Source organism: Camelus dromedarius, chromosome 12, assembly GCF_036321535.1.
Source record: "Camelus dromedarius isolate mCamDro1 chromosome 12, mCamDro1.pat, whole genome shotgun sequence".
Classification (NCBI taxonomy): domain Eukaryota; kingdom Metazoa; phylum Chordata; class Mammalia; order Artiodactyla; family Camelidae; genus Camelus; species Camelus dromedarius.
In genome coordinates this window covers 27,681,057-27,704,944 of record NC_087447.1, presented here as the reverse complement: position 1 = coordinate 27,704,944, position 23,888 = coordinate 27,681,057, and the positions used below count along the sequence as shown (strand labels likewise).

The 23,888-nt window shown below is 41.7% G+C and overlaps 1 pseudogene; it reads right to left on the bottom strand.

Annotated features, from left to right (window-relative positions):
- Positions 1-20,003: 20,003 nt before the first annotated feature.
- On the bottom strand, positions 20,004-23,657 carry LOC105106912 (serine/threonine-protein kinase MARK2-like; annotated as a pseudogene).
- Between the last annotated feature and the right edge of the window lie 231 nt (positions 23,658-23,888).

The following is a 23,888-nucleotide window of genomic DNA, read 5'->3' as shown; positions in this document are numbered from 1 at the left end:
TGTGTTTCTACATCACAACTGCCTCTTTCCTGTATTATGCTTTCCTCTTTTTAGCCCCTTCAAATTATTTTTAAGCTGTAATCAATGAAAAAGAAAATCCCAGTCCATTGTGGTTTGCTTTTCTCACCCCGAACAACCACTTTAATTTAGTCTGAATGAACTTAGGTCAACAATAAGGCATCATTACACGATGTAGCATTCAAGAGACAATATAGCTCTCCAGTGATACACTGCACAGTATACGTGCTTCCCAAGGGAACCACAATACAGCAGGCAAATCCAGAAGATTCAGCTTTACTAAAACCAAACACTTGGGAATTACCTACTCCCCCAAGACTTGCCCCAAGAGGGCAAGAGCATCGGTCTTGAGAATGACGTCTAGATGTTGCTTCTTGACGTTTGCACATTATCTGCCGTGTTTAATGCACTTTGATCTCCCGTCACCCAACACATTTATGTCGTGATCACTGTTATTCTCAATTTGAAATTGGAGAAACCGAGTCCCAGAGAGATGGAATAGCTTTCTATCACACTGCGAAGGAGTGACAAACCAGGACTGAAGGTTTATGCTGTTCCCCGCTGTGGGACATTGAGAATGGGGTTCCTCTGATGTGAGAGGTTTTTATCACCTTTACACAAGTTTTACACAAGTTCCAGCCCACCCTGAACATGTCCTTAGATCCCAAAAGAAGGGGGCATGGTAGATCCATGATACACAGTGATCTGCTCTGGTCCTTTCTCTCTGTCCTCCACCCTGGGTCTTTTCCTATCACTGGGAGGTCCAGAAAAAAGATGCAAAAACTAGGCGAGCGGCAGCTCCGCTGTCCGGAGTCCATGTGCCCCACGCGGACCCGAGGTGCCTCCTAGACCACCCCTTCTCATTCTGAGTCCTGTTCATTGCCCACCCGGCGCCGACCAGAGCTCTCTGCCACGACTGGGCTAAGGGATGCTGCAGCGACCCTCCATTTCTTGTCCTTCACAACAATGTGCATTTGGTTCTGGTTCAGCTGCCTCACAGATGAAAACCTTCTACAAAACAGCATTAGGAAGAAAAAGCAAGTCAATGCTGAAGAGGGCAAGGACAGCAGAAATCCTGTGTCTGTGACAAATGGGTTTATGTGATTTCCTGAGGCCTTAAAAAAAAAAAAAAAAAAAAAGTACATCGCGCTGCTTCGGTGAACAAATAGTGGTCCACTAGGTGGCAGCACACTCTATGCCCGGCTCCCTGCCTGCTGCTCTGGAGCACCTGCCCCTCTCCAAAGGAAGGGGAGAAGGAAAAGGCAGGGCAGAGGGTTATGGAGGGAAATGAGTATTTCCTGAGGATGTCCAGTGTGTTAGATCCTGATATAGACATTTTAAAACACATTAGTTCAGACACAGTAAAGTCTTATGGTTACTGGGGAAAGAAGGTGGGAAGGGGTAAATTTGGGAGTTTGAGATTTACAAATGTTAGTTACTATATATAAAAATAGATTTTTTGCAAGTTTCTTCTGTATAGCACAGGGAACTATGTTCAGTATCTTGCAATAACCTTTAATGAAAAACAATATGAAAACGAATACATGTATGTATATGCATGAATGGGATGTTGTTCTGTATGCCAGAAATTGACACATTGTAACTGGCTGTACTTCAATTTAATTAATTAATTAATTGAAATAAAATACATTAGTTCATTTACTTTCCACAACTGATTGAGGTAGATATCCCTGTTTTAAAGTTATTCATATTTATATTGAGTATTGAAGATTTACTCTGTGCCAACCACTGTATTCTGTATTCATTTACTTACTTAACTCCCTTAATACCCCAACAGCATGGGTACTATTATAAACCCTCTTTTACAGATGAGGGGGCAGAGGTTTAAAGAGGGTAGGTGAGTTTAACATCCCACAAGTATGAAGCCAGGACACTGGAGTTTGAACTCTGGGAGGGTACTATCAGAGTCTGTGAAGGACTGAACTGAATACACTCCGTGTGTATAAGGAAGATTAAATAACTTCAGATGTAAAAACTGATGGAATTGGAACTAAAAGCCTATGTTTCTAATAGTATTTTTTTCTGAGTGGAAAACGAATGTTTCTTTTCCATGAAGAAATTTAACATAAAGGATATTGACCCAAAGAATGCAATTATTATCTTTAATGACACAATTCAGAGATAACAACTATTAACTTACTCTTCTACGTCTCTCCGTGTGTGTGTGTATGTATTTCTCATAGTTCCAGTCACATTTTTAAATAGCATTTACTTCACTTAATACTCAAGAATTTTCCCAGGCTATTAAGTTATGTCAAAAGCACAATATTACATGAAATGCATGACATAGTTAATTATACACACCTTTTAGAATCTGGATGGGTTCCAGGGTTTCACTGCTCTAAATTTTGTGGTAATGTACAACTTTGGCTATAAATCTGAGCACACCTCTACTTCCTTCTGCAGGAAAGTCCTATACACAGAATTGCTGGGTCAGAGGAGCTGATCACATTCAAGTCAATACTTACTACCAAAGTTATTTCCAGAAAGATTGTGTCAGTTTTCATTGGCTCCTGCCCTGTGTGAGATTTTCAGATTCATTTACTCCTTTGCTTTGGAGCCTGTTCTTCTGCCTCTTGTGGATTATTTCACCCACTGTTAGATCCTTATTTCTAGAATTGTCAGCCTCTCCATCATCCTAGGCCCCTTTGCTCTGCTTTAAAATAAGCACCACGTTTCTCTATTCTGACTCCAAAGGAAGACTCCCCTATTTTTTTTTATAGGCATAGAGCTGATTAACAATATTGTGTTCATTTCCGGTGTACTGCAAAGTGATTCAGTTATCTATATTTTTTCAGATTATTTTCCATTATATGTCATCACAAGATATTAAATACAGTTCCCTGTGCCATACAGTAAGTCCTTGCTGCTTATCTATTTTATATACAGTAGTATGTATCTGTTAACACCATTAATTTACGCCCTCCCTCTCCCCTTTGGTAACCATAAGTTTGTTTTCTATGTCTGTGAGTCTGTTTCTGTTTTACATATAGATTCATTTGCATTATTTTTTAGATTTCACATATAAATGATATCATATATCTTTCTCCATCTGACTTCTTCACTTAGTGTGATATTCTCTAGTTCTAACCATGTTGCTGCCAGTGGCAATATTTCAAGAAGTATCCCTTATTTGACTCTGTTCTCATTAGGCTATTTCACTCTGCCATTTAGATGTATATATAAATGAAATATTCAAAAATACATAAATAATACGTAAAATATATACTTAATACACAAATACATAAAAATAATAATTATACATAAAATGCATACATAGAAATAATGTTATACTACGTGGGTATACATAAATAAGATGTTCAACTGCTATGTGGGAAGCTCTATTACGTGTGTGTGTGTGTGTGTGTATTAGATCAGTGTGTAAGGACAATGAGATACTCAAATTTTGTAAGGAAATAAGATAAATCCTGTGATGTAGTGGAAAGCTGATATTATCTCCCCTCCCAGAACTCATGTCCTCATACTGATGCCGCATTCAAAATCCTGCTTCCAAATCACTGAGCCTGTTACGCACTATTTCATTGCATGGTTCCTTTTTTTATTTCTATAATAATGATAACAACCAACTCATCAACACCTGGTGAGCAGAGCATTCTACCACCAGAGAAAATCTATTGTGAAAGAGAACCAGTTTCGCTGAGTTGAAATGACACTATGGAAAAAAAAAAAAAAAGACAGTCTGGTATCTAAAGGGAGAAAGTTTGCTTTCTTAGCTGCAATTTTAGAAAATGGGATGTAACAGCCTCTTTGGGTTTGGTGTCTGCTCATGTCTCAATGTTTTTATAGAAAATGGTAGTATAATTTCTAGTCTCGGAAGTGAGCTGACATGGCCCGCAATTTTTAGTGGCCTCTGAAGAAGAGGTAAGGCTGATATGAGATACAGCTTTGAAGTTATCTGTATACTCCCCAGCAACATTCATTGAAATAAAAGCCAGAGTGTTATCTCAGCATGAGAATGAGCCAGAAATGGACAAAACACTTGCTCTCACAATACTTTGCTGCTTCTGGATAAGTACAAATCAAATTGTCAAGCATGTTCTTAGCTGCCTCGTTGAAGCTAAGGGTGGGAAGTCAGTGGTACAATGATACACGTGCTGGAGTCAGGTGGTTATGTGTGTGATAACTTTCCCCATCACTGACTAGCTGTGTGATCTTGGGCAAGTGACTTGACCTCTCTGAACCATAATTTCCCTTTTAGAAAAATGGGGACAGTAATCATAAAGCATCTGATATAATTGCTATGAAGTTTTTAAAAAGCGAAAATCAGTGTCTATCATAGAGTTATCTTGCCTCACCCAACACCCTTATTTTACTATAGCTTCAAATCGGACACAAGTTCTTTGAAAACAGGGATGTGGTCCCTATTCTCAAAGAGATTGTAATTGAGCTGAAAAAAACCTGATAAAAAAAAACAGACTAAGCAATTTTTCATAAGGTTCATTCAAGAAAAATTAATGAGATGCCTCTCAGTGAGGTTCACTGAGTCGTATAAACAATAAATGTTCCAGGACCTGGGTCACCCTTGATACACATTGATCTAGGTGTTAAAAAACGACTGGTAAGATTCAACTAGGAGTGAAGCATCAGGAGAGAGCTGACCAGCTGCTCAGAGAGTGTCAGCAAATATGAGGGCAGAAAAATACACTTCAGAGTATTAGATGAGGGAAGACCCCTTTCTCATCAAGTTGATATTTGACTCTATTCATGTTCCACAACTGAACCAGAATGTTTTTCACCTTAGGCCTGATGGAAAGGAGAGTTCGGTGATAAGAGAGAAAAAGAGAAACACCTCAACTGAGAACTAGGTGAAGGATGTAGCCAGACAAACAACAGAAGTGTGAACGACTAATGTGTGTTTTTCACATGTTAAGTCTTAATAGAAAACAAGTACAAACTGAAAAGTGAAAAATCATATTTAACCTTTCAGCTCTTAGATATCACAGAAAAATAGGAGGAGGAAGAGGAGGAGAAAAAATAGCGAGTGTCGGTGTAAATGTGAGACAGCAGCTACTCACATACATTGCTGGTTGGCATGAACTGGCACAGTCTCTTCTTGAAGTCGATTTGATATTACTTACTATACATGTTTGAATTTTCCAAATAATTCAGTCCAACAATTCTTAAGAAATTCATCTTAAAAGAACAGCCATGGACACATATAAATATGTAGCAGCTGCAAGAATGTTCGTGACAGCCCTCAGATAATAGTGATTCATTGTAGCTAATTTACACACCTTACGATGAATGGCTATTTATATAATTTGTCACATCTGTTCAAGGAGATTCTATGAAGTTATTAAACGTTACGTTATACACGTATAAGTACTGTCACAGTACAGAATGTAAAACAATATTGCAATGTTAGCTGTTTAAAATATGTATGTACATGTATACAAACAGAAAGAGCCATCCATTGTTATTTTGACAGTGGTCATTGCTTGGTGATCTGGTTTGTGCTTTTAGTTTTTATTTATTTGTTTTTTTTACAATCTTTTTTTTTGTTTTGTTTAAAATTTTATTTTATTGAGTTATAGTCAGTTTACAATGTTGTGTCAAATTCCAGTGTAGAGCACAATTTTTCAGTCATACATGAACATACACATATTCATTGTCACATTCTTTTTCACCATGAGCTACAACAAGATCTGTGCTATACAGTATAATCTTGTTTATCTATTCTATGTATACCTGTCAGTATCTACAAATTTGAACTCTCAGTCTATCCCTTCCTACCCCTCCTCCCCGTGGCAACCACAACTTTGTATTCTATGTCTATGTCTATTTCTGTTTTATATTTAAATTCATTTGTCTTCTTTTTTTTTTCAGACTCCACATATGAGTGATATCATATGGCATTTTTCTTTCTCTTTCTGCCTTACTTCACTTAGAATGACATTCTCCAGGGACATCCATGTTGCTGCAAATGACGTTATGTTGTCATTTTTATGGCTGAATAGTATTCCATTGTATAAATATACCACCTCTTCTTTATCCAGTCAACTGTTGATGGACATTTAGGCTGTTTCCATGTCTTGGCTATTGTCAATAGTGCTGCTATGAACATTGGGGTGCAGGTGTCTTTTTGAAGTAGGGTTCCTTCTGGATATATGCCCAGGAGTGGGATTAGTGGGTCACATGGTAAGTCTATTCCTAGTCTTTTGAGGAATCTCCATACTGTTTTCCATAATGGCTGCACCAAACTGCATTCCCACCAGCAGTGTTGGAGGGTTCCCTTTCTCCACAGCCTCTCCAGCATTTATCATTTGTGGATTTTTGAATGATGGCCATTTTGACTGGTGTGAGGTGATACCTCATTGTAGTTTTGATTTGCATTTCTCTGATAATTAGTGATATTGAGCATTTTTTCATGTGCCTATTGATCATTAGTATGTCTTCACTGGAGAATTGCTTGTTTAGGTCTTCTGCCCTATTTTGGATTGTGTTGTTTGTTTTTTCTTATTAAGTCATATGAGCTGGTTTGTGCTTTTAGTTTGTACATTTGTGTTTGCCAAATTTTCTGCAAGCAATGAACAAATATCCCTTGTTTAATGGGATATGAAAAAGAAATAAAAACATAGAAGCAAATAAAGAAATATTCAGTATTAAAGGGAAGTGGTTCTTTAGGATCTATGTATGGGCTAAAAATGTGGAGGAGAAGACAGCAGAGGAAGAGAAACTCTAAAACTCAGGTTTGCTAAATTCGACCTTGGCTGATGTCTAATATGTAGTGTATTCAAGGCTAATTAGTGTGCATCTTGAGAATCAGGCTGATTTGGACCACAGTATTATAAGCTGTATAATTAGTGGCTATTATACAAGGTCATCACAAGGGCAGAATTTGTCTAGAAGGAATTTGACTTTTTCTATGTAAATCATTCTGAGAAGAATTATCACCAGTGGGCATGAAATGGTGATTGACAGTATCTCTGCACATTAATGGGGCATTTTCAGGGCTGTTCAAAGCAGATAGCTAATTTTGCATTATGGGAAAGTCTTGGTCTGTAGCTCCTGAGAATAACCACATCTTGCAGCAAGTGTAAGTTACTTTCCCTGTTGAATTTCCCTTCTATTATCACAGAACCTTCAATAACATCTTACTAAACTATACTTTTGCTTGAGGTGTGCCATGGGGCATTAAGAGATTTATGCACAGTATCAGGATATAGAGTAGACCTGTGGCAGAGTGAACAGTGTCCCTCAGACAGAAAGAAAAATAGAAAGGTGAGTTAAAATCATTGTAGTTAGAATATTCAAGATCTTCATATAGTCAGTGATACCTGGAGAACTCAGATGCAGCCCCAGGTCGCATGGCGCTGCCCGGTTCCCAAACACGCATCGACACACCCTCATTCAAAGGGTAGCGTTAGTCCCCGATGCACAAGAATCAGTGCGATGACTTTAAGTAACTGTGTAGCTTTGCCAGGCCTCACCAATCTGTGAATACCAGTGAAATCACATTCGCCGCAATAACTGACATCACGTCAGCGCATTCCTCGCCTGCACAATGGAGGGCCCCCAAGACTGTTTTCAGGCCTCCCACAATCATTTCTAAAGGTTTTTGGAAGAGTCACTCACAAGCCGTTAGCCTCTATCCCATGCTTTTACGGTGCCTTGATTAAAACGCTTCTGCTGGTATCTGTTCCCACACGACAACAGCATCGTTAATTCCTCTGTCAGATACTGGTTAAACACCTCTTCTGTGACATTTTCTGTTCCAGTCACTGCACAGCAGTGAATAAAACAAGACACATGCTTTCTCTTACGGAGCTCACATGGCAGTAGGTAGGTGATAAACAAAGGCAAATCGATATAAAATAGGCTAAATGGTGACAAATGCAGTGAGGACAAAGCAGAGAAAGGAAGTGCAGTGTGATGGAGATGAGGCGGCCTTTTAGATAAGAGAGTGAGGGAAGAGCTTTCTGTGCAGAGCCTGGTTGGAAGTGCAGGAGCAAGCCAGGTGGATCGTCCACTATCGTGGGACCAGTGAGGCTGCGTGGAGCTTGTGGGCCCTTCCTTCGGTCTCCCAGGTGGTCATGTGCAGACTGAGGAAAGGTCATGTCAAGGAGACAATTATTAATACACTCGAGGCTATATGCTAATTTCAAAAGTTCCCCCTAAAATATCACTAAATAGGGGCTACCTGTATTCCATGCCAGAGGGTAAAAAGCTCCCCTGTCACAGTCTGTACTGAAATCCATCACTAGAGGCATCGAAGAAGCGTTGCTTTAATTCACACAGTCCCCACCCCAGGGAAACAGCACCTTTTCTCTTTAGGACTAAAGCGTAACTCAGGAGGTCAGACTCTTCCCTCAGACTCTACAGCACACTTGTGCAACCCTAGAAACCTGCTAGACTCGTGCTACTCACATTTTGCTCAAAACTTTATTTCTAGAATGTAGCTCAGTGCTAAGGTACCTGATGAGTGCTCCAAGTCAGATATGAAGAAACAAGTGAATCCAACCCCATCAAGGCAGCAGCCATGCCCAGGGGTGTCCGGGTGCCAGTCATGAGCACAGCCTGGGCTCAGATGCGGATGTCTCCATAAATTCTGGGAAAATCCATCTCTGTGTATGGATGAGAGAAAGCTAATGGGGAACTGAAATGCTAACATTTTCAGAAAGCATCTCTCACGTTCTGTTATAGAGAGCTTGGGCTTCAGAGACAGATTTAGATTCAAATCCTGGCTTTTCCTGTGTGTCTACCCTCAGACAAGTTCATGCACTTCTTTTTTTCCAGCTTCATTGTGGTATAATTGACAAATAAAGTCGTAAAACACTTGAAGTGTAAAAGGTAATGTAATTTAGTATATATTATGAAATGACTCCCTGAAACAAGTTAATTAACATACGCATCATCTCAAATAGTTATTTATTTTTTTCCCCCATAAGAATGCTCAAGATCTATTCTCTTAGCAAATTTCAAGGATACGGTACAGATACTAACTGTAGTTCCCATGCTGTACATTAGATCCTCAGAACTTACTTATCTTGTAACTGAAAGTTTGTACATTTAACCAACCTTTCCCCATTTTCCCCACCCTCCAGCCTTTGGCAACCACCATTCTACTCTCTGTTTCTATGAATTCCACATTTTTTTTAAGATTTTACATATAAGTGATGCCATATGGTATTTATTTTTCTGTGTCTTTAAATCTTGCCGTCTGGGACAACATGGATGAACCTGGAGGGTCTCACACTGAGTAAAGTAAGCCATGCACTTATGCATTCATTTACTAGGCACTTGCTGAGTGCACAGTCCCTTTGAGACTTGTGTGGGCACCAAGTATGCAATGGTGAATCAAGCAGCAAAGAATTCTCTTGTCAGGAAACTCATGTTCTAGCAGGGAAGACAGATAAAAACGAGGATGAAGTTACTCCCGTGATTTAGTCCATCTGACCCTCAGTTTCATTATCTACAAAAATTAAGCATAGTATGTTTTGCTAGATTATCATAAAGATTGAACAATTAAAATCCATGAAAGAGCTAGCATAGTATCTGACTCATGACAGGCACTCGTAAGTGTTGAAAGCAGCACACGGAGGAGAGCATCACCCAATGGAGGGGGTCTCAGACTGTTAGTGCATCAGTAGCCCCCGAAGGGCTTGTTACACAGACTGTTGGGTCCCACCGCTGGAAATTCAGACTCACTAGGTCTGGGGTTGTGCTCAAGAATTTGCATGTCTCGCAGTTGCCAGGTGATGCGGACGCTGTTGGTCTAGGAACCACATCTGAAAACCGTTGACTTATGAAATCAGGTGCTCTCATTCCCAAGCCATTCTTCAGGACGTGTGCAGTCATGAACAAGAAACTTAATCTCTCTTAGTTTCTGATCCCGCACCTCCACACAGGATAGTAACACTTATTTCACAGGACTGCTTTGAAGAGAACTCACCAGTATAGTTCGGCGTAATACAGAAGTGATCAATGTAAATTCTCTTTCGTTTCGGTCTGTCTTCATTTCTCTGAGCTCTGAAATTATTATCTAAACCTCTCAGAACCTTCTAATTTTTACTAAAGTAATTTTATAGGATTATCTTCTCTACTTAACAGAAGCTCCTCATGAGAAAGCATATGATTTTCTACATTGCTCACCTAACATAGCACCTGGAATAGGATAGATTCTCCCACAGTAAATAGAGATTGTATTCTCTGTATTGTAACTGGGTCCTTCCAAAATCGGGTGTGCCTTCATTGTCTTACCTGCTTGCTTACTTTTTGCAAAACATGGAAATTTCAGTAAGTAAAAAGTTGGAATAATTTTTTTAGCTGTTATCAATAACTTAGAGTGTAATCAGCAAAACCATGATGGCTGCATACCCGAAACTAATACCATATTGTGAGTCAACTATACTTCAATTTTTTAAAAAGTCGGAATGATTTTGCTCCGTTTCAAGCATAACTCACGTATCATTGGCTACTGATTGATCAGAAAAGCCCTATTACTAACATTTGAGTAGTTGTTCAAAAATGACTATATAAACTTCCCAGAATGTGACGTCGCTGTTTCTTCTTGCCCTGTGGCCAGTGTTATTTCTCCACACACCTGATCCCCATGTCACCTTACCCATGGCTTCTCTGCGGCCCATTCGATGTCGTCCAGCACTGTCCTGGCACTCAGGACCAACTTCACAGATGTCTGGCCCACGCGGTCACACAGAGCCCCACGCTTGCTGTGTGCTCAATTTAATACATATCATCACCATCTTTCCCTTGTTCTTAATTTTTGAACAAGGGACCCTGAATTTTACTTTGCACTGGGCTCCGCAAATTACGTAGCCGATCTTGCTGGCATGAAAGCTGGGATTCCTGGGAGACGAGGATGCCGCATCGACAGTCAAAAAAAAAAAAAATCTTCCTTTCATTTTCTGACAGACCAATGATAGATTTCTCAATAACTATATAACCTTGGGAAAAATCACTTCAGTTCACTGTGCCTGAACAACCTCATCTATAAAACCTCATCTAAACTGGATGCTCTCTTAGGTACTTCTAGTTCTCAAATACCACACATCTGTTAATTTCTAAATACCGAGGACATTACAACTTTAAAAAAAAAAAAGAAGGAACCTTCTACTTTAGGGAAACACACTTTCTAAATCTACCTACATCTATTGAATCTATTTAAGAAGAAAAACAGATGATGAATGTATCTTAAGATGCAGTTATTTCTCATGTAACTACATTCGTTGCATTTCCATGTAATTTCCTGGGGACAGTCAATCTGAAAAGCTTCTCTACCTTAGCCTGAAAAATGACACATCAACAACATGCTGAGCCTCCTAATTACCAGGAATGCAGGGCCCATTAAACTGTGAGCATGCATGTGCACACCTAATTATTTTTATGCTTACTGATAAATCAGCAAAGTGAAAGCATATGCATGCTGAAAATTACCCATCATTAACTTTCCCAATTGCACCCAAATAAAGAGGGAAATAATTCACTTTAGAATATGTTTTCATCCTTTGGGCAAAGCCTACAATCGTCTTGTTTAGGTTTTGAAAAATTATCTTCCTGCTCATAAGTGGAAATCAATTCTTTGCATGCCAAAACACAACACAGCTCTTCCCTGGGTGTTGAGCTAGAGAAAATGAGAAGATTCAGCCAGGAACATCAGAAGATTAGGGCATGGATGTCGGAAGCAAACAGCACAGAGACGAGATGCTAGGTACACTGAAACAATTCCATCATGATGATGGAGAGTGCAATGCAGATGGTGACAGGCCAACCACAGATACAATAGGATGCAACAATGAGGGACAGATCCTCAGGGAAAGAGAGGCATTAAATTTAGATGTCGACAGAAGACTCAATTTCATGACAGTAATTGAGATCAATTGGAGCACTGTCTGCTCTCTGCACTCACAATCTCCCTTGTAGTTCTCTGAACAATTACTGTTCTATTACTGGCAAGATTAAGATAAGACAGACAGGAGTTGTGCATGTTTAATTGGGCTCCCATATATGGTTTATTGCTGTCCTTAGAGACAGGAAGCAGAAAGAAAGGCCGGGGGAGAACAGGGCTTTTGATGTTCATAATAATAGGAAACCATTCAGGTAGTAATTCAGAGGTGCAGAGTCCTGAATAAGCAATCTGAGGTTCTGCCTCTAGATAATTCTCTTCTCAGCACTTTGCATGCATTATTTCAGTTAGTTCTCGCAACAGCACGGCAGAGGTCACAGTGGCTGGGCCGGTTGTACAGGTGAAGAAGATATGGAGAAGGAAATCAACTAAGATAGTCCGTGACTAATGGGGGATGAGGGTGAAGATTCAAACTCCAACTCTTTCTGATTTCTGAGCCCTTGTTTCAGGCTATCTCGCCACCCAACTCAAAGGAGCCCAAATTCCCGGATTTAATCATTTTCATTTTGCCAAAGATTCAGGTGGACTTTTATTTTCTCTTCACTTCAATGAAGTTTTCCATATGAGGTCATTCATAATGGCACTTCTACAGTAGTTTCCTCTCCAAGTGTCACAGGTGGAGTCAAAAGAGACTGACAGGTTACGTCTTTCAAATCCTTTGGAATCATATTTGTGTCTACCGTATACACCGCCATCTGTATGTTATGTTCCTACAGATGTCTCACCGGGTATATTTAGGGAGGAAGTCAACTTCACAGGGGTTCAGGCCTCTCTCTGTCACGGTCTATATCCATATAAAACCCCTAAGTCACGTTGAGCCTCACTGCTTACCCCTGAGGCAGCTCACCCGTTGCCTCGCACTCCCCCTAGTGCATCTTCTGCGTCCTCACCAGCAGCTTGGCCAGGGTACCGTGCTGCAGATGCAGTCCCTGAAACACTTAGCATGTGCCAGCCCAGAAGAAACAAATTATGCTTTTCCTGTCAGATACAGTACCCAACGAACAACAGTTTTCTAAAACTGTTCAGTAAGAGAAAGTGGAGACTGTTGTTCGCATTGTGAGTGTCATATTACGAGTGAGTGTTGTTGCAAGTATAGCAGCAAAGAATTATTTCTCAGCTGATGACATAAAAGATATTACTATCTTTTCTTAAAGCAGCATGCTACACTCTCCAAAAATACTGTGAGTCGTTCATTGTTCTGAGTAATGGGTGTTCTTAAGATGCTGGATAAGAGGTTGACCTGAGATGAATTTCAAGCTCAGAAGGGCTCATGATCTGCGTGGGGAAGCCTCGGCCCAGGAGAACTGTGAAAGGCCATAGTGAGTTAACGAAGCAGCAGCAGGTGTCCACGGAGAGCCCCCGGGGGCCCAGCTCTATGCCCCAGAGCCCTGTTTCTTTGCCAGGTGAGCTTAGCTGTACCATCTTCTCCGTTAGTGGCTTTAAGTCTTTCATAAATATAAAACTATGCTCCCATTGACTTTCATTCTCATGTCAGAGCGCCACCATCAGCACCATCACTTTTCTTGTACTGTGTCAATATTGGGATGAGTGGTCCCGGACCCAGAGAGTTAGGGCAACTTACCCAGGGTCCCAGTCACCCACATCTCCAAATGCTCAGTTCTGTGCCAGGTAACACATTGCCTTCTGGTAGATTTTAAATAGGATGAAAACTGGTACATTACTTTAAATACATGTCTGATTCTACGCCTCTGTCTTCTTTTCAAGCTGTTGAACTATTTAATTACCTACTGATGAATGCTACAGGCTGCGTATTTCTCCCCCACTGCCCCAGTTCACACGTTGAAACCTAATCGCCCACGTGGGGCCTTTGGGAGGTAATTAAGGTCTGAGAGGCAGAGCCTTCATGAATGGAATTAGTACCCTTATAAAAGAGACCCAAGAGGGCCACTTGCCCCTTCTGTCATGTGAAGACGCAGATGATCACCTGAGCACCTGGAAGCAGGACCTCACCAGGCACTAAACCTACCAGCGCCTTCACTGTGGACTTCCCCATCTTCAGAACTGGGAGAAATACATGTTTGTTGTTTGTAAGCCACTTACTCTATGGTAGCTGGTTAAAGCAGCCCAAACAGTCTGAGACAATCCACATGGAAATGATTTTTGCACACACAAAAATTAACTATTTAAATAAATCCTAAATTGAATCATTTGGTGAAGCGACATTTATTTCTATTTATTGACTCCATGCTCCATTTTATCTTTTTTTTCGTGAACACAAATTATTGTATATCAGCTTTCCATTTATTGAGTGGAACTTAATTCTCATGCATGTTACAGGATTGTGTGCTTGGATTTCCTGCAGTTAAGGAACACAGTTAAAGGAAAACAAAGCTGTACAACCATAGCACTTAAATTCTTTGGACCAGACTTATTTGAGACACCTGTAAAAGCTATAATTCTTTTCCCAGGAAGAAACACATACACACATGCAACTACTTGCATACAGTTTTCTAAGGCTGATGTTGTAAACAAAGTCTGGGAGAGGACCCCCTAGATGTCCAGGATCCCTGACTTCAAACTTTGCCTTTACCTGTACCTAGAAGTGTCTCCTCAATATTCTGATAAAGGATATTACACAGAAGGAAGTGAGTAGAGAATAAAAAGTTAAGTCCCAAGAAATAAGAATTTAGATGTAAGGGAAATTGTAGGAAGGAGAAGAGGAAGTGGGAGTACGAATGAATGAGAATTTGGAGACCAAATCGGCAGAAATGGCCAAAGTGATTCTTAAGCTCTCCTGAACCTGGTAACTTAAATTATTTACTGTGGGTCCCAGTAGTGTAAACTCCTAGCTTGGACCCTCAAATCTCCAAAGTTTCCTGCACTTGCCTGCCTCATATGAGATGAATTTCTGGGGAAAGTGCTCAAGGATTTGATGCTGTTTTAGACTTTTTAGTTAATGACAAAGCAGAAACAGAGGAACAGATACAGAAGGCAGAAGCCAGAAATCAGAGCCAGGACAGATAAGGAGAAATACAATTTCTCAGAATGTGAAGAAATCTGGGAATGTGAGATTGTCCACAAGCTCCTTTCATAGTCCACCGCCTGGAGGCTGAGAACATATTGACTTAACTTCACTGGAATCCCAAGGCCTGTAGCTAATGTGTCCACAGTGGGAGCCCTGAGGAATCCCATCCCTGCTGCTGGTAGAACCTTTATCACCCTGTCCTGGGATTCGAAATCAGTCTCTTCTTACAAGTGATATTACTAATAAGGCATAGGATTTGAAGGGTCATTGCTGGTAGTGACATAACTTACTCACATTAAAAGTTAAAAAGAAATGAATGGTAGTCAGGTCAAATATCAATTTTCTAGTCCTGAAGGTAGACCTAGAGCTGTCTCTTTGTCTGAGCCAGGTTTAATGCTGCTTCTTGATAACCCTGACCCACAGGGGAAGGTAAGGCTTACTTCCTTCACGCTACATAAGGTAGAGACAGCTCCCTGCCCCCTTCTGTCCTCACCTGGACGTGACACAGCTGTGCCTTCACCCAGGGGCAGGGACTGTAAGCAGGTGCCCATCTCCATCACCAGCTGAACACACTTCCCTCGCACACAGAACTAGACAGGTACGCATCTCCATCACTGGCTGAACACACTTCCCTCCCAGCACAGAACTAAACAATCAACAGTCCAGCCTTCTCCAGGCTCCAGCAGTCACTCTCTCCTCCTGGGTTAAACCGTTCCTTTTCAGGTCCAAGCTCTGACCCAGTCTTCTGCCTTTAGAGATAACTCTGTCTTTTGGTGCTAAATTTCTAAACACAGACATGGGTGGGGTTTTCTTCAGAACATGCACGGAGGCTGGCGAGGGGTGTGCAAAGAAGAACTGAAAGCTGTAGGGCACAAAGGCTTAGCTGACCTAGAGGGCAAAGTGGGAGGGAATGAAAAATAACATCACCTTTTCATGTCTTTTCTGTCTCTTCTAGAGAGGAGAATGAGATAGACGTTCATTGCACTGTATATTTTCTTGCCACACTTGATCTTATATTTGTAGTTCTCACCAGTGTTTCATTAAGGTGGAAGGAATATTGAATTGACTGAAGATCCAGCTATCACCAACCAATACTCTCGTATACATAGGTCATCAAGGAAAAATATTTTCTCTAGATCACCAGTTTTCAAAATACTTTTGGGGAGAATGCTGGGAGGTGTCTCATCCCCCCAAAGAGTTCGGTTTTAGTGTTCAGAGAAGAGGGGGGTGGGAGGATGGACGGAATGGGTGAAGGGAATTAAGATGTACAAGCTTCCAGCTATGAAATAAGTAAGTTGCAGGAATGTAATGTACACACAGGAAATACAGTCAATAATATTGTAGCAACTCTGTGTGGTGGCAGATGGTACTGGTCTTCTTGCCATGATCATTTCATAATGTATAAAAATATGGAATCGCTAGGTTGTACATCTGAAACGAATATAATATTGTATGTTAATTATAACCCAACAGGAAATATTTCTAGGAAACAGTGTCTCTTAGAGAGCCACATTCACATATTAAAAGACCATTCTAAATCTTGAGATAAAGACTCCTATTAAATATTGTTTGCCAATTTCATTTATGTCCCCACCCCCCACCCCCCAGGAAGAGTCTATTCATTATTAATTTTAGAGATCGTGTTCATATTTTGAATATTTCAATTTGGAAAAGATACAAGGCCTGCCCTTGCCCCCTCCCCACCATTTGTAAATGCATGTTTGGGGCCTGATAACCCTTCTTCAGAGATGCTCTGGAGACACAGGCAGAACTGAATTTCTTGGCTCTAATCTCATGTTGATTCTGGGGAAAGACATTGCAATTTGGAAGTAAAAATAGCCCAGGAGATTGTAAATGGCAAAAGCAGAGGGAAAGGGAGGCAGAAAATGATAAGAGATGTAGCTAAATATTTATATATATGAAAAATGAAAATATGAGAAACGTTCCTTCTGAAATACATAATTAAGCTCAAGACAGAGTAGGCAGATGGAGCCAGTAATTACAGGTTCCTAATGTATCTAAAATTCCCAGAGAAGTGTTGCTACTAATTTTGTAGCTTCACAGTTTATAGCTTGTTGCTGTTTATAACAGCCTCTGCGCCATTAACACTTGATGTTCCAGTTAGATAACTTGCATTTTAAAAATACACCTAGCAGAGCAAAGCCGCCCAATTTCTGACCTACTTAGACTATTTAAAAACTTTTTTTTTAGTTGAAGTATAGTTGATTTACAATGTTGTGTTAATTTCTGGTGTACAGCATAGTGATTCACTGATATATATATATGTGTGTGTGTGTGTATCTATAATCCTTTTCATATTCTTTTTCATTCTATGACCTACTTAGACTATTTACGTGAAGATGCGATGCAAACTAAGATTATTATGCATGTATCATAATGGTTCGTATTACTATCATCTTCATTATTGTAGGCAGTCGTGGTGTCATAGAAAAGACCCCGGATCTGGAATCTCAGTTCATTCCCACGCCTGTTTATTGAATGCCTGCTCTGGCTGGGCACCCTGCTGAGCCCCTGGGATATGTCTGTGAATAAAATAAACTTAGATTTCTGCCCTTGCGGTGCTTTTATTACTGGTTGGAGTTGGGGAGATGGAAAATAAGTAATAAAGTGAATAACTAAATTATATAGTGTATGAAAAGGTGATATGGGAGATTATAAAAGAGGAGATTGTCTTGGGTAAATGGATTTTCCAGTAGAATAGTTAAAACAGTGCTTATGGAGAATGTGCCATGGGAACCAGACTGAAGGAGCTGGCCGAGCAGGTATCTACGGGGCGGTAAGGGGGACAGTCAGAGCAAGAGCTGTGAGGCGGGAAGATTTGGGGTCTGTTAAGGAACAGCCGGAGGCAGCACAGCTGGAAGAGGCTGAGAAGGTGGGAGAGCTGTGAGACCTGTGGTCAGCAAGCTGACCCAGCGGCATCTGCAGAGCCTTGTGGCCGTCATAAAATCCTTGACTTTTACTCAGAGGGAAACTGGGACTTGTTTCAGGAGTACAAAGGAATGCAGTAGATTAACTTACATTTAAATCTGACCTGGTTGCTAAAGGATTTGATTTAAATTCCCTTTAGATTATCTGGGTTCATGTTTTCTGTTATGTGTTATGTTAATAGAAAAAAAAAAATCAATTCCAACCACCTAGCTCTTCAACCAGGGGGCTGGGTAGAGTGTATTACTTTTAACCAACAGAGTTCTCTGTGAGAAAAGCACTAGAATATTTTTCATAAAAAGGATGCCATTTTCCCCATCGCCATCCACAGATTCTGTTTCTCTTCCCAGGTGTTGAGTGAAGAAGATAATCTCCCAGGTAGGTTCCCTGACAGTGAGAAAAGTTACACAGAAACTCCAGTCCTTGACCCCACACAGGCACCTCCTATCCCATTGCCACTGTCACGGTTATTCTGTTTTTTTGACCCTCACCTCACCACCCCCTTCAAACTCAGGACCAACCACAGAGAGCCACATGTGCTCTGGCACAATCACATGAGAACCCTGGCATCAGCTTAGCCTGGTTCTACCTTCCTCATGCCAACAAACTTCAATCAGGCAGGCACTCCTGAAGCCTTCTCTCTCTCTCTCTCTTTCCCATTATAAAGCTTTCCCACTCCCGTGCCTGCATTGGAGTCTTTGCCAAGGGCAAGAGATGGTGGCTGAATCCCTTGTCACTGGAAGCTTTGAATAGTTAGCCTGTTTTCATTTGCACTGTGTTTATTTATACCGAACCATCTCCTTTCCCCCCACAAACATGAAGGGAAAGATGGAGAGGAGCAGCGAGGAGAGAAGCATCCTGGGAGAGAACACACTGGGTCCATCTCTGTAGTTTCTCCCAGGTGTGGACCATGGTGGATCCGGAAGCTGAGGCCAGCTGGCCTCTGCTCTTGTCTCCCACGAGGCTCCTGGTAGCCTTTTAAAGCTTAAGCCCCTTGGTTAATTTGTAGTCAGTGTTTTTCAGGGCGGTGGATGGTGTTGGATAGCTGCTTTCACTGAACCTGTTGAAAGATCACTGGGGCCGTTTGCACAGCTCCGTCTTCCACTGCACAGGGTTCCCTTGGCCCAGTGAGCTCTGCATGCAGAGCAGCATGCGCTTCCAGTACGGCTCGCACACTGCTGCTTGCATCCCTTGTCCCTTTCCTTCTCCTGCATCGGCATCTTAGACTCCGTCAAGCTGGTGATCTTCACAGCCCAAGTAAGTGTGGTGTACAAGGCTGGCCTCTCAAAATTCTTTTTCTTTATCACTGCCTCCACTGCCCAGAACAGGTTTGAGCGTCTCCACTCAGTCATTGCTTTCAGGTTCAATCAGAAAGCTTCAGGCAAGCCTGCAACAGAGATGTCTGTGTATAAACCTGAAAGAGAATTCACTGCAGTTCCCAATGGCCCCTGCCAGTCCTGGTTGTTGCCAGAGGGAGAGGCTGGGGTCCCACCACAGGGCAGATTCTGCTGGTCACAACTGTCGAGCCACCCAATGTGGGGAGCCAACTCATGACCTGAGGACGGTCGGCACTAACAGGATAATAAATCTTGAGTGCTGGCGTCAGGCTCTGAGGTTGATCTGTTAAAGACAATCTCTGTCCCGCCACCCCTTGAAGATGTTTGCGTCAAGGAATCTTAAGCCTTAAGGACATCCTATGCAAATAAGATACCAGTGACATTGTTAAAGAAGATATAATCAGCACACAAGTTAACAATCTTAGTACATGGTGGTTTACGATTAGGGTAAAGGTTACAATGCTTATGCCTACATGAAGGAATGCATGCTTTGAATTGTCAAAATTGTATAAATTGACTGCTGGAAATAAACTCGGGGTCCATTCTTGGTCCTGTGTCTTGCGGGCTTAGAGTGCGACCCTCTCAACCCCACCTTTTGTTGTCTTCTTTCTTTTCTCAGTCCTGTAGCACAGGTTTTTGGACCTGCTCATTGTCGGCTGGCTCCGACAACCCAACATGGACAGTTTCCTTTGGACGGGCCTGAGGGCTTGGTTAAGTCTGGGGCACCACCACTGCTGCTGATGTTGTGAGCAGAGGGCGAGGTCCTGGGGACACGCTGTGGGGCGGTGCTGAGCTGCTTAGGGTACAGCCGTCAAGCTTGGAGGGGCTGCACTGAGGCTTGTCTTAGATTCTTGGTGCAGGTGGAGGGGACACAGAAGCCAAGGAGGCTCTGCTTCCCCCTGGCACGGTTAGGATGACTGCCATTCTGGGTGGACGCCTCCCTCTCCAAAAGCAGGGATTTCTTGCTTTGTTGATGCTGGTGGTGAGGCTGAAGTTTGCTGAGGGGAGAGGGAATTCTTTTCCCTCCCCAGGCAGGAGGGAGGCTGGCAGGCACGGGTGGTGCTGCCGGCCTTCCGTTCTCACCCCTGGTCTTCCTCAGGCTGCCGATTCTCTGCACTGCTGCTCTGAGTGGGAACTGAAGCGGAATGGCAGCCTTGCTGAAACCTTGCTGCTTGAGGTTAGCAGAGGGGCTACGGTGTACCTTGTGGGGTGGAGAAGGGGTGCTGCTAGTGGTCAGGTCCGTCGAAGGCTGGGCCCTCAGCCTGGTGGTGTAACCCTCCAGCTTGGATGCCTTGTAGCCCTGGAGCAAATAGGTGGCCATCACTTTGTGGTACGTCTGGCCCATCCAGAGATATGGATCTCTTCCCACATGGAACCCACCGACAGCATCTGAGGGTCCGTGGAGTCAGGGGTGGCTGCACGGAAGTCTTCAGTTCATTATCGTCATGACCAGCTTTCATCCATCAATCTTTCATGATTTGCTTTAAAGGGCTTCTCTTGCTCAGACTGTGAATGAGAAATTCCTTGAGCAGGTCACACTCTGTCGACATGGAGAAGAGGATATGGTACTATCCTCTCAGTACTGTTTCCACAGCTCCTTGAATTTCTGTGCATCCTAAGGCAGGGATCTGCTGACCAGGGTATCCAGGATGACTCCCAGGCCCCACGAATGCACTGGGAGACCTTCACACCTTTGATCCTTGAAGAGTTCCAGGCAGCATCAGGGGGGCTGCCTCACAAAGTATCCAGCTTGCTGCTAAAGGTGAATTTGTTGCTTAAGTTAAAGATGGCACTCTTGATGGTCACACCAGCATCCAAGTGCAGGTTTTCCGCCTTTAAGTCCCTATGAACAATAAACTTGCTGGTGATGGTACTCCATGGTAGACACTGCCTTTCAGATTTTGGCTTGGGCCTCTTTTTCTATCATAAATCCATGAGTTACTAGGTAATCAAACTTCTCCTGCACTAGTACACGCCATTATGAGGTAGAGGGATTAATCAGTCTTGATCACATCAAATAATTTATTGTTGGGATGATTCAAAGTCTTTGTGATTCCTGCTTCACAGGGTAGTTTCTGCAAGCTCAGGGACTCCTACTGAGTCTTATCCGTGATGTTCTGGGCTACCTCTTCCCAGTCAGGATGTGCCAGGCCAACGTCACCTTGGAGACAGGAGCAGGGCTTACAGCAACCAGATCTCAGAGTTTAGAAGAACAATTGCCTCAAACTGGGTCAATGCAAAGAAAACCACGCCTAGGTCTACAGCTAAAAGCCATGCTAGAAAGACAACTAAAATCTTATAAGGAAGAGAAAATAAAGTAACCAAAACTGTTTAAAGAACATCTCTAAAGTACTGAAAGAAGGAAATTACCAGCCTAGTATTCTATATGCAGTAAAAATAAATCACTTTCAAAAATAAAAGCAAAATAAAGATATTTCTTGATTAAAAAAGAAGACAGATATTTTTTGGAAGCTGACCAAACACAGATAATGACAAGTGGAAGGTCTTAGAATAAAGAAAAGGCCGAGTGGAAATTCTTATTTATTGGAAGAAATAAAAATCACTGGAAGGGTAAATATGTTGGTAAATATATCATTATCTGGCAACACAGGATTGCCACAAACCTTCAATTGGTAGAAAAACACAGCATCTGTAAAGCACACTTAAGACCAAGCACAATAAAATGAGGTATGCCTCAAAAAAGCTAGAAAAAGACATACCATGAAAACACAGAACCAAGGAAAACTAGTGCATTAGATTCTACAGACCATAACGAATCACCATTCCTGCCACATGGCCTTCGGGACAACATGGCGGCTTACTTCCTTCAAGTCCAGTAGCAGAGCATCTGCTGCTGCTGCTATCCTTTGTTAAGGGTTTACATGATTCACCCACACCTGCCTACCCAGGATAATCGCCCCCTTGATTAACTCAAAATCAGCTACTGGATCTTTAGTTACATCTGCAAAATCTCCTCACCTTTTCCATACAACATAACCTAATTCCATCATATTTGCTGGTCAACTCCAGGGGAGGCCATGACTCGAGGGTATGAGTCATTCAGGGTCATCTTAGAACTCTTCCTAACACAGAAGGAATGTCCATAGTAATATCAAAGTAGATTTCAGAAGAAAATCACTTGGAATAAACAGGAATATCACATGTTGATAAAGGATCAATTCAGCAAGAGGATAAGATAATCCTACCTGTATGTGCACCTAAGGACAAAAACAAAATAAATATATGTGCACCTAAGAAGCAAAAACTGATAGAACTATACAGAAAAGCAAAGAAATCCACAGTTTTCTTTGGAGACTCCACCACTCCTCACTCAGTAATCGACAGAACAAGTAAACAGAAAATCAAGGCACAGAAGAGCTGAACCCCCTGAACTAAAGGGATATCACTGACATTTAGAAAACATTTCACCACCAAGAGCACAATACACATTCTTTTCAAGTGTGTGTTTACCAGGATAATCTGTATTCTTGCCCATAAAACAAATTTAAGAGACTAGAAATCATAGATGGTGTGTTCTCTGACCACAATAAACTTACTAGAAATTAACAATAAAAAGGATGTCTAGAATAACTTATTGCTTTTATAGTGAAGAAGGTTTTCGGAGGCCCTTACTCTTCCATTCCTGCCAACATCTCTTCTTTTTTTCTATTATGAGTATAGTTCTTATGAAATTCCTTTGTATGTCTTTTTTGGAAATACATTTTTACTTATCTTCAATAAATACTGACGTTAGTAATAGGGTAGGTATTTATTCAACTTTGTAAGACATTAAGAAGTGATTTTCCAGACTGTTAGTGTACATGTCTTTCACCTTTTTGGTTAAACGTATTCATAGGTGTTTTATTCATGTGGATGCTACTGTAAATGGGATTGTGTTCTTACCTTCCTTTTCGTGTCGTTTATTTCTGGTGTATAGAAACACAACTGATTTTTGCATGCTGATATTTAACTTTGCAAATTTGATGAATTTGGTGAATAAATAATAAGCTCAAGTAGTTTTGGGTGGGTTCTTTAGTATTTTCTATATGTAGGATCATTTTATCTAAATAGAGATGGTTTTACCGAGACAGGAGGGAAGGGGGCAGGGCACAGCCAGTCAAGGAATGACAGCAATTTAACCCAAAATGGTGGAAGATTCACCTCCCAGTTGGCCTGGAGGATTAAGTTGGTGGGAGGTTTGACTTTTTAGTAGACCCTGAGCTTCATTATATGCTCATTGTAACAGCGTGATAAATAACATGCCTGCAGGCGCCATGACAGCCCCAAGGCTAACTGCAAAAGGCCAAAGAGTGGGTGGTGGCCCAATTCCTGGGAATTCCAGCCCCTTCCCAGGACAGTGGAAATGGTCCTACCTGTATGCACGTGAAACTACTGAGCCCATACAAACTGGCAACACCGCGCCTAACCGCCGTTTCTTGCCCCCTCCTCCTTGGAGACGGCCCATGCTCTGTCTGTGGAGTGTGTACCTGCTTTACTGTAACCTGAGCACCCAACTCCCACACCTCTTTCCTTGCCTTTCTCTTGCCTTACACTCTATGCAGTGTGCATCTCTCTAAATAAACTACCTTTACTTGACTGTGGCTCATACTTGAATTCTTTCCTGCATGAAGCCAAGGACCCACACCTGGCGGGACATGTCCCAGGGGCTCAACTGAGACCTGGGACACAGCCCTCC